The sequence below is a fragment of the Panulirus ornatus genome, chromosome 64 (assembly GCF_036320965.1).
Source record: "Panulirus ornatus isolate Po-2019 chromosome 64, ASM3632096v1, whole genome shotgun sequence".
Taxonomy (NCBI): domain Eukaryota; kingdom Metazoa; phylum Arthropoda; class Malacostraca; order Decapoda; family Palinuridae; genus Panulirus; species Panulirus ornatus.
In genome coordinates this window covers 9888323-9900296 of record NC_092287.1, presented here as the reverse complement: position 1 = coordinate 9900296, position 11974 = coordinate 9888323, and positions in this window count along the sequence as shown.

Sequence of the window (11974 nt, the reverse complement as noted above, 5' to 3'; positions counted from 1 at the left end):
CTTTTGTGTATGTTATACCCTGTCTATGCCTCTGGCATATCTACTGCCTCTAGTAGCCTCCAAGACCAGAGTATGGGTCATCTTCCAATCCAGTAGTCATCACAGACTTGGTCTAATATAGCCTCCGACCTTCTTGACATTCCTCATCTTGGTGTACCACTTTTAGCCAGGCAAGTCTTCTTCGGCATTCTCTCTTTGATCTCCATGTCTCTTGTTTTCAGTTCACGAAAGTCTACCTTTTCGCTAACGTGCACTAATCCTGGATACCCCTCACCTCTTTAAACCTTGCCTCGAACCACGCATGTACTGTTCTTATCTTTCTATATCTCTATCATTGTATGTTACTCTCTATACAGTCTCATTTTGTGCTTTACTCTGTCCTTCTGTTTTATTTTCCTTAGTGTGTGTGTGTGTGTGTGTGTGTGTGTGTGTGTGTGTGTGTGTGTGTGTATGTGTGTGTGTGTGTGTGTGTGTGTGTATGTGTGTGTGTGTGTGTGTGTGTGTGTGTGTGTGTAATTATCTGTCTAAACTGTACATGGTGGGAGTTTTACAATCGTAGGGGCCCCATCTCTTCACCATCCTCTTCCATCATACATTTAAAATTTCTATGTACTATCTGTTTTACCCCGAGTCTTCAATTCATTTCATTCTATATATCCACCGCTCTCATACTGTGCGTGTGAGGGTATGTGTGTGTTTATGTGATTACGTACTTATAGTTAGCTATTTGTACTGGACGGGAATGGAGTTCTACACTAGTAGGGGCCCCAGTCTCCAGTGAACAAGACTCTCTCTCTCTCTCTCTCTCTCTCTCTCTCTCTCTCTCTCTCTCTCTCTCTCTCTCTCTCTCACTGGTTCTTCGCGTTCCGTTCCCCGTGTTCCTCAGAGATCATGGTTCACAGACCCTGCGGCACTGGGTACTTTCTTATATTTCTTTTAAGCCTCACACGTTCCCTTTGAACTTCATTCTCATTAATAAAACTGCTGGGCTCCTGACTCTCTCTCTCTCTCTCTCTCTCTCTCTCTCTCTCTCTCTCTCTCCCTCTGTTGCCTCTACGTTCTCCTCACATTTTCTTTCCACTTTTGTATCGTAAGAAAATGCTTTTTAGGACCACTTTATCATATTACATACATCGTTTCAGTATTCCCTTGGGTCATTCATGGCCACGATGCAATTATCATAAAGAAGACACCGAATGTTTAATTACTCGCAATAGCCCCACACCCTTTCTGGACATAGACGCACACAGACGCATCGCAACGCTTTATGACTTATATATATATATATATATATATATATATATATATATATATATATATATATGAGTAAAGGAGTCACGCGGGGAGTGCTCATCCTCCTCGAAGGCTCAGATTGGGGTGTCTAGATATGTGTGGATGTAACCAAGATGAGAAAAAAAGGAGAGATAGGTAATATGTTTGAGGAGAGGAACCTGCATGTTTTAGCTCTGGGTGAAACGAAGATCAAGGGTAAAGGGGAAGAGTGAGAATGTCTTGGAAGTAAAGTCAGATGACGGTGACAGGACAAGAGCAAAGGAAGGAGTAGCACTACTCCTGATACAGGAGTGGTTGGAGTATGTGATAGAGTGTAACAAAGTAAACTCTAGATTGATATGAATAAAACTAAAAGTGGAAGGGGAGTGAGGTGTGATTATTGGTGCCTATGCACCTGGAAATGAGAAGAAAGATCATTAGAGGCAAGTGTTTTGGGAGTAAGTGAGTGTGTTAGCAGCTTTGATGCACGTGACCGGGTTATAGCGATGGGTGATTTGAATGCAAAGGTCAGTAATGTGGCGGTTGAGGGTATAATTGGTGCACATGAGGTGTTCAGTGTTGTAAATGGAAATGGTAAAGAGCTTGTGGATTTGTGCGCTGAAAAAGGACTGGTGATTGGGAATACCTGGTTTAAAAAGAGTAAAATACATAAGTATACGTATGTGAGTAAGAGAGATGGCCAGATAGCGTTATTCGGTTACATGTTAATAGACATCCGTGTAAAAGAGAGACTTTTGGATGTTAATGTGCTGAGAGGGGCGGCTGGAGGATGTCTGATCACAATCTTGTGGAGGCGAAGGTGAAGATTTGTAAAGGTTTTCAGAAAAGAAGAGAGAATGTTGTCGAGAAGAGAGTGGTGAGAGTAAGTGAGCTTGGAAAGGAGACTTGTGTGAGGAAGTACCAGAAGTACCAGGAAGTACTGAGCGCAGAATGGCAAAAGATGAGAGCAAATGACGTAAGGGGAGTGTTGGAGGAATAGGATGTATTTAGGGAAGTAGTGATGGCTTTCGCAAAAGATACATGTGGCATGAGAAAGGTGGAAGGTGGGCAGATGAGAAACGGTAGTGAATGGTGGGATGAAGAGGTATGATTGTTAGTTAAAGAGAAGAGAGGCGTTTGGACAATTTTTGCAGGGATGTAGTGCAAGTGACTGGGAGATGCATAAAAGAAAGCGGCAGGAGGTCAAAAGAAAGGTAAATGAGGTGAAAAAGAGGGCAAAGAGAGTTGGGGTGAGAGAGTATCATTAAAGTTTAGGGAGAATGAAAAAATTGTTTTGGAAGGAGGTAAATATAGTGCGTAAGACAAGAGAACAAATGGGAACATCGGTGAAGGGGGCATATGGAGAGGTAATAACAAGTAGTGCTGAAGTGAGAAGGAAATACAGTAAGTATTTTGAAGGTTTGCTGAATGTGTTTGATGATAGAGTGACAGATATAGGGTGTTTTGGTCGAGGTGGGGTGCAAAGTGAGAGGGTCAGGGAGAATGGTAGATGAACAGAGAAGAGGTAGTGAAAGCTTTGCGGAAGATGAGAGCCGGCAAGACGGCGGGTTTGGATGATATTGCAGAGAAATTCATTTAAAGAAAATTGGATGACTGTTGTTGATTGGTTAGTAAGGATATTCACTGTATGTATGGATCATGGTGGAGTGCCTGAGGATTTGCGGAAGGCATCCATAGTGCCATTGTACAGTGGCAAAGGGGATAAAGATGAGTGTTCAAATTACAGAGGCTTAAGTTTGTTGAGCATTCTTGGGAAATTATATGGGTGGGTATTGATTGAAAGGGTGAAGGCATGTACAGAGCTTCAGACTGGGGAAGAGCAGTGTGGTTCCTGAAGTGGTAGAGGATGTGCGGATCAGATTTTTGCATGGAAGAATGTATGTGAGAAATACTTAGAAAAACTGATGGATTTGTATGTAGCATTTATGGATCTGTAGATGGCATATGATAGGGTGGATAGAGATGCCTTGTGGAAGGTTTTAAGAATATATGGTGTTGGAGGTAAGTTGCTAGAAGCAGTGAAAAGTTATTTCCAAGGATGTAAGGCATGTGTACGAGTAGGAAGAGAGGAAAGTGATTGGTTCCCAGTGAATGTCGATTTAAGGCAGGGGTGTGTGATGTCTCCATGGTTGTTTGATTTGTTTATAGATGGGGTGGTTAGGGAGGTGAATGCAAGAGTTTTGGAGAGGGGCAAGTATGCAGTCTGTTCTGGATGAGAGGGCTTGGGAAGTGAGTCAGTTGTTGTTCGCTGATGACACAGCGCTTGTGGCTGATTAGGGTAAGAAACTGCAGAAGTTGGTAATTGAGTTTGGTAAAGTGTGTAAAAGAAGAAAGTTGAGAGTAAATGTGAATAAGAGTAAAGTTATTAGGTTCAGTGCAGTTGAGGGACAAGTTGATTGGGAGGTAAGTTTGAATGGAGAAAAACTGGAGGAAGTGAAGTGTTTTAGATATCTGGGAGTGGACGTAGCAGTGGATGGAACCATGACAGGGGAAGTGAGTTACAGGGTGGGGAAGGGAGCGAAGGTTCTGGAAGCGTTGAAGAATGTGTGGAAGTCGAGAACGTTATCTCGAAGAGCAAAAATGGGTATATTTGGGGGGATAGTGATTTCAAAAATGTTATATGGTTGCGAGAAATGGGCTGTAGATAGTGTTGTGCGGAGGAGGGTGGATGTGTTGGAGATGAAATGTATGAGGACAATATGTGGTGTAATTTGGTTTGATCGAGTAAGTAATGAAAGGGTACGAGAGACGTGTGGTAATAAAAAGAGTGTGGATGAGAGAGTAGAAAAGGGTGTGTTAAAATCGTTGGGAGACATGAAGAGAATGAGTGACCAAGAGGATATATGTGTCAGAGGTGGAGGGTACGAGGAGAAGCGGGAGACCAAATTGGAGGTGGAAGAATGGGTTGTTCTTTTTGAATTATCTGTCTGCCTTCTAACTTTTACCACAGTAATTTGTGAGTTTCTGATATCTTCCACTATCACAAACACCCTCGAAAGGACTCCAGTGGTCTGTAGCTGTTGGAATTCCTTTGTATTCCTCATCAGAAACTCATACGATGCTCCAAGATCCAGATTAATTTATTTCAGTCCGACTACCTTGATCAAGTAAGCTATTTCAGAGACCATTCAGCTGTTGCCAGGTGCTTCAAATATTCATTCCGCGCATTATCTAACTCTTTTGAGAAGGTTGCCATATATGATCGTTTCATTCTGGACCATACAGTTACCGCATACTTTCCCTAAATGGTTCACTGAATGTCCACTGAATGTTCACTGAATAATGATGATAATAATGATAATAATAATACTAATACTAATACTACTACTACTACTACTACTACTAATAATAATAATAATAATAATGATAATAATTATAATAAAAATGATAATAATAATGATAATAATAATAATATGGTGGTTCATTTACTTCACATCTGGACGAAAACATCTCATCAAAATCATCTGCAAATCTGCCATTAACTTTATTCTCTTAATCCCAGTGACAGTCGAGAAGGGAGAGCGGCAAAAATAGGATGGGGGAAAAAATTACGTGGAGAAAAAAAATTCGTTTTACCCTCCCATACATATATATATTTCTTTTCTTCAAGAGAACGTATACATATAGTCGTAAATCTTTTTCATTAAGGAGGGAGCAGAGTGCTGCAGAACCACGCTAGTCAGAGGGGCCAATCAAGCAGGCTATCAAAGGAGAAGGAAAAATCCTCTCTATATATTTCTAAACTGCCAGAGGGGAGGACCCTGTGTTTAATTTGCTTACCGTTTACATTCGTTCTGTGGCTAATTGTCCAGGACGAGAGAGAGAGAGAGAGAGAGAGAGAGAGAGAGAGAGAGAGAGAGAGAGAGAGAGAGAGAGAGAGAGAGAGAGAGACCCTGCCTGGAAATATTATATATATATATATATATATATATATATATATATATATATATATATATATATATATATATATATATATATATATATGTATATATAAATATCTATATATATGTAGTAGCACTACTCCTGAAGCAGGAGTTGTGGGAGAATGTGATAAAGTATAAGAAAGAAAAGTGTAGATTAATATGGGTAAAAGTGAAAGTTGATGGAGAGAGATGGGTGATTATTAGTGCCTATGCACCTGGGCATGAGAAAGATCATGAGAGGCAAGTGTTTTGAGAGCAACTGATTGAGTATTAGCAGCTTTGATGCACGAGACCGGGTTATAGTGATGGGTGATTTGAATGCAAAGGTGAGTAATTTGGCAGTTGAGGGTATCATCTGTGTACATGGGGTATTCAGTGCTGTAAATGGAAATGGTGAAGAGCTTGTAGATTTGTGTGCTGAAAAAGGACTGGTGATTGGGAATACCTGGTTTAAAAAGAGAGATATACATAAGTATACGTATGTGAGTAGGAGAGATGGCCAGAGAGCGTTATTGGATTACGTGTTGATTGATAGGCGAGTGAAAGAGACTTTTGGATGTTAATGTGCTGAGAGGTGCAACTGGAGGGATATCTGACCATTATCTTGTGGAGGCGAAGGTGAAGATTTGTATAAGTTTTCAGAAAAGAAGAGAGAACGTTGGGATGCAGAGAGTGCTGAGAGTAAGTGAGCCGGGAAAGGAGACTTATGTGAGGAAGTGCTAGGAGAGATTGAGTGCATAATGGAAAAAAGGTGAGAACAAATGACTTAAGGGGAGTGTGAGAGGAATGGGATGTATTTAGGGAAGCAGTGATGGCTTGCGCAAAAGATGCTTGAGGCATGAGAAAAGTGGGAGGTCGGCAGATTAGAAAGGGTAGCGTGTGGTGGGATGAAGTAAGATTGTTAGTGAAAGAGAAGAGAGAGGTGTTTGGGCGATTTTTGCAGGGGAGTAGTGAGAATGAATGGGAGATGTATACAGGAAAGAGGCAGGAGGTCAAGAGAAAGGTGCAAGAGGTGAAAAAGAGGGCAAATGGGAGTTAGGGTGAGAGAGTATCGTTAAAGCTTAGGGAGAATAAAAAGGAGAAGGTAAATAAAGTGCGTAAGACAAGAGAACAAATGGGAACATCGGTGAAAGGGGCTAATGGGGAAGTATTAACACGTACTGGTGAAGTGAGAAGGAGATGGAGTGAGTATTTTGAAGGTTTGTAGAATGTGTTGGATGATAGAGTGGCAGATATAGGGTGTTTTGGTCAATGTGGTTGTGCGAAGTGAGAGGGTCAGGGAGAATGGTTTGGTACACAGAGAAGAGTTAGTGAAAGCTTTGCGCAAGATGAAAGCCTGCAAGGCGGCGGGTTTAGAGGTATTGCAGTGGAATCTATTAAGAAGGGGGGGTGACTGCATTGTTGACTGGTTGGTGAGGATATTCAATGTATGTATGGTTCATGGTGAAGTGCCTGAGGATTGGCGGAATGCATGCATAGTGTTATTGTAGAAAGGCAAAGGGGATATAGGTGAGTGTTCAAAGTACAGAGATGTAAGTTTGTTGAGTATTACTGGGAATTTATATGGGAGGGTATTGATTGAGAGGGTGAAGGCATGTACAGAGCATCAGATTGGGTAAGAGCAGTGTGGTTTCAGAAGTGGTAGGGGATGTGTGAATCAGGTGCTTCCTTTGAAGAATGTATGCGAGAAATACTTAGAAAAACGGATTGATTTGTATGTAGCATTTATGAATCTGGAGAAGGCATATGATAGAGCTGATAGAGATGCTCTGTGGAAGGTATTTAGAGTATATGGTGTGGGAGGTAAGTTGCTAGAAGCAGTGAAAAGTTTTTATCGAGGATGTAAAGCATGTGTACCAGTAGGAAGAGAGGGAAGTGATTGGTTCCCAGTGTACGTCAGTTTGCGACAGGGATGTGTCATGTCTCCATGGTTGTTTAATTTGTTTATGGATGAGGCTGTTAGGGAGGTGAATGCAAGAGTTTTGGAGAGCGGGGCAAGTATGCAGTCTCTTGTGGATGAGAGGGCTAAGGAAGTGAGTCAGTTGTTGTTCGCTGATGGTACAGCGCTGGTGGCTGATTCGGGTGAAAAACTGCAGAAGCTGGTGACTGAGTTTGGTAAAGTGTGTGAAAGAAGAAAGCTGAGAGTAAATGTGAATAAGAGCAAGGTTATTAGGTTCAGTAGGGCTGAGGGACAAGTCAATTGGGAGTTAAGTTTGAATGGAGAAAAACTGGAGGAAGTGAAGTGTTTTAGATATCTGGGAGTGGATTTAGCAGTGGATGGAACCATGGAATGGGAAGTTAGTCACGGGATTGGGGAAGGGTGAAGGTTCTGGGAGCGTTGAAGAATGTGTGGAAGGCGAGAACATTATTTCGGAGAGCAAAAATGGGATGTTTGAAGGAATAGTGGTTCCAACAATGTTATATGGTTGCGAGGCATGGGCTATAGATATGGTTGTGCGGAGGAGGCTGGATGTGTTGGGAATGAGATGCTTGAGGACAATATGTGGTGTGAGGTGGTTTGATCGAGTAAGTAATAAAAGGGTAAGAGAAATATGTGGTAATAAAAAGAGTGTGGTTGAAAGAGCAGAAGAGGATGTATTGAAATGGTTAGGTCATATGGAGAGAATGAGTGAGGAAAGATTGACCAAGAGGATATATGTGTCAGAGGTGGAGGGAAGAATTGGGAGACTAGATTGGAGGTGGAAGGATGGAGTGCATAAGATTTTGAGCGATCGGGGCCTGAACATACAGGAGGGTGAAAGGCATGCAAGGAAAAGAGTGAATTGGAACGATGTGGTATACCGGGGTCGACGTGCTGTCAGTGGATTGAACCAGGGAATAAACCATGGAAAGTTTTGTTGGGCCTGGATGTAGAAAGGGAGCTGTGGTTTCGGTGCATTACACATAGAGACTGAATGTGAACGAATGTGGCCTTAATTGTCTTTTCCTAGCGCTACCTCGCGCGGGGGGAGGGGGTGCTATTTCATATGTGGAGGGTGGCGACGGGAATGGATGAAGTAAGCAGATATGAATATGTGCATGTGTATATATGTATATGTCTGTGTATGTATATGTATGTATACGTTGAAATGTATAGGTATGTATATGTGCGTGTGTGGGTGTCTATGTATATACATATGTATGTGGATGGGGTGGGCCATTCTGTCGTGTTTCCTTGCGCTCCCTCACTAACAAGGGAGACAGCAACAAAGTATAATAGATATAGATTATATATATATATATATATATATATATATATATATATATATATATATATATATATATATATATATATATATATTTATATATAACCTCTAATTTTCCTAGGATTGCAAAAACAGACCCCGTGATCTTGTTTTGGTACTAAGTAGCCATAAGGCTTGAAGCGAGTACTATCCCAAGCAAATCTAACCCGTATGCCATTCATCATAACTTGCCAGTAGAAAGTGCTTTACAGCAATCAGGACTACTTTATGGTATTATGAATTTTTTTCCTTATTTTTGTACTTGTAGTCAAAATTATTACTGTTGCTCGGCTCTGTCATTAAAGCGAAAGAAAAAGAGGAAAAAAAGTTATTAAATTTTAGATGCTGGTCCCAGTGGTTGTTAGGCTGGTTGAACATTTGCCTCTGTCTCTTGGACTACGTAGACTCATTTTAATTTTTTTTCTTCTGAAGTCCTTATACTTTTTTCCTATTCAGATTTTGATTTGTTCTTGACTCTCTCTCTCTCTCTCTCTCTCTCTCTCTCTCTCTCTCTCTCTCTCTCTCTCTCTCTCTCATGACTTTCACGTTCATTAAACCGTCAGACTTTCCTACAAAAAAAAAAGACCTTCAGGGATATTAGTCCTGCAAGGTATTTTTTTTTTTTTACCAGTTTCCACTCCGGCGTGTTGCCGGAGGGAGTGGAGGGTTAGGGAGAGATGGCATTTGCTTTGCGATCCTTTTCTTCTACTGCTTTAAAGGAGACTGCATTCTATTTTCAGCAGTGTTAAGGCCAGAACCCCCCTAGCATAGACCTTGGGGTCTGTGCGGTCTGTGTATCTATGTAACTCTCTCTCTCTCTCTCTCTGGTAGACATAAGGTGGTAGGCAGTCGCCTACCAGCGAGGTGCCAGGTAGGTCAGTGATGACTGGGAGGTGAGTTAGGACATCAGTGGGTGACAGGTGTAACTCGTTTGGCCCAGGTAGCTGTCTTTTCTGTCTACCTGACCCACACGTGGACCGGTGGCATTCAGTCCACAAACATACAGCGTCTCTATCACGTGCATTACACTCAACAACACGTAACTCACGACGACTCGTAACTCTACAGATATTCCGAGCGGTGAGCGCTACGCTCTAGTCCTCTCTCTCTCTCTCTCTCTCTCTCTCTCTCTCTCTCTCTCTCTCTCTCTCTCTCTCATCAAAAGCATGACAGCGTTTGAGCAACAAAAGGCTTGCCGCAAAAAAGTTCTTTTTTAATGAACTTCTTTATAACTTTTAGATGAAATAAGTTGGCCGGTAATTTGAATACTCTACCACAAATTTCACTTATTTCTTAGAAAAAATTGTGAACGGGCGAGACCAAAGCCTGTGGCAACGTAGAGTTGTGACTTTCTGTTTATATATATATATATATATATATATATATATATATATATATATATATATATATATATATATATATATATATGTATACAGAGTGGCAGATGTAGGATGCAAGCTTGGGTTGGGGTGGTGTGCGAAGTGAAAGAATCACGGAGAATGGTTTAGTGGCGAGAGACGAAGTGGTGAAAGCCTTGCGAAAGATGAAATCCGGCAAGACGACGACGGAAATGGACGTCACTTCAGTGGAATTTATTACGAAAGGGGGTGACTGTATTGTTCATTGGTTGGTAAGGATATTCAACATACGTATGGATCATGGTGAAGTGCCTGAGATTTGTAGGAATGCATGCATAGTGCCACTGTATGAAGACAAGGGAGGTAAAGGTGAGTGTTCAAACTACAGAGGTGTAAGTTTGTTGAGTATACCTGGAAAATTTTATGGGAGTGAATTGATTGAGAGGGTGAGGGCATGTATAGAGCATCGGACTGGGGAGGAGCAGCGTGGTTTCAGAAGTGGTAGAGGATGTGTGGATTGTTTGAGACCCATGTGTGGTGTGAGGTGATTTGATCGAGTTAAGTAATGAAAGGGTAAGAGAGATCTGTGCTAAAAAAAGAGAGAGAGCGTGGTTGAGCGACCAAAAGAGGGTGTGTTGAAATGGTTTGGTCACATGGACAGAATGAATGAGGAAAGATTGACAAAGAGGATATATGTGTCAGAGGCGGAGAGAACAAGGAGAAGCGGGAGACCAAATTGGAGGTGGAAGGATGGAGTGAAAAAGATTTTGAGCGATCGGGGCCTGCACATGGAGGAAGATGAAAGGCGTGCACGGAATAGAGTGAAATGGAACGATGTGGTATACCGGGGTCGACGTGCTGTCAATGGACGTGGATGTGGGTGTGGAAAGGGAGCTATGGTTTGGATGCATTACACATGACAGCTAGAGAATGGATGTGGGCAGATGTGGCCTTTTCTGTCTGTCCCTAGCGCTACCTCGCAAATACGGGAAACGGAGATTAAGTACGAACGTAGAGAGATAGATAGATAGATAGATAGATAGATAATCAGAGAGAGAGAGAGAGAGAGAGAGAGAGAGAGAGAGAGAGAGAGAGAGAGAGAGAGTTTCACCTCTGTAGCCCCAGGGATCGAACCCAGGCCACCGGGAAAGGTAGGCCGACAGCTCTCCCGTGGATCAGTGATGAGGGAAGAAGATGCCATAGTCCTAAGGGACTATGGCATCTCTAGCTCCATACACCCTCACAGTGCGGGCCAGCTGGACAAGGACAGCTTACTCACACTAAGAGTCCCGAGGAAGCTGCCAATCGAGACACGTACGGTAATCCCCATATCATCAGGACTTGTATTATTTACACGTACATCCAGTCTAAACCACTTTACCACTGCACGCCCGAGAATCGAACCCAGGCCACGAAGAATGGCAGGCAGACAGCTATCTCCAGTGGACTGTAGTGGACAAGGGAACATCTGATAATGTTTAAACTACAAGGACTTAAGCCCGAGAGTATATCTCGTAAGGAGAGTAGATAGTTGGTGTTGGAGATGGAGTAGATAGTTGGTGAGGGAGTCATGCTCAAACCACCTGATCCGGGACGAGGAGTGTGTCTGTCTTTGACAATCACTTGTTTACCAAATGGCGTCCTAGCTACGTCTCTTCGTTGTATATCAACTGACTGTTATATTTCTCTCTTGTGTCTCCCCTGATGATGTGATTATTACACGAAAGTGCACTTGGGAATTTATCGTGTTTGATTTTCCCCGTGAACTCATAGGAATACACACACACACACACACACACACACACACACACACACACACACACACATATATATATATATATATATATATATATATATATATATATATATATATATATATATATATATATATATATATATATATATATCTTAACCTGAGCTAGGTTTCCATCTTATCGACCAAACTTTAGGGGTGGATGAACGGGTGGGTTGCCTGTGGACCAATTGCCGTAACCAGGATTCGAACCTATACGGCTCGGTGTCGTTTCTGTCCGTGTACGCGTGTGGCAAGCGGTGTCATCATTATAATTTGGGCCATAAAAGTGCTACGCCGTCATGTGTCAATAGAAACATCTTTTTTTTTAACTTTTTTTTTTCCACAGGGATGGAGACGTAA